This window comes from Volvox carteri, assembly GCF_000143455.1.
Source record: "Volvox carteri f. nagariensis unplaced genomic scaffold VOLCAscaffold_35, whole genome shotgun sequence".
NCBI classification, from domain to species: Eukaryota; Viridiplantae; Chlorophyta; class Chlorophyceae; order Chlamydomonadales; family Volvocaceae; genus Volvox; species Volvox carteri.
In genome coordinates this window covers 798,792-799,145 of record NW_003307578.1, presented here as the reverse complement: position 1 = coordinate 799,145, position 354 = coordinate 798,792, and positions in this window count along the sequence as shown.

Genomic DNA, 354 nt, shown 5'->3' with positions numbered 1-354 from the left:
GATGGGGGCGGGCTAGGAGGTTTAGGCGACGGCGGCAGTGGTGACGGCGGTGACGGCGGTGATGGTGGTGACGGTGGTGACGGTGGCGACGGTGTTGATGGCGGCGGCGCCGGCGGCGACGGTGGTGACGGTGGTGACGGTGGTGGTGGCGCCGGCGACGGCGGCGACGGTGGTGACGGTGGTGATGGCCCCGGCGCCGGCGGCGACGGTGGTGACGGTGGTGACGGCGACGGCGCTGGTGGCGACGGTGGTGACGGCGAGGGCTCTGGCGGCGACGGTGACGGCGGCGACGGTGACGGCGGCGACGGTGACGGCGGGGACGGTGATGGCGGCGACGGCGACGGTGGCGACGGC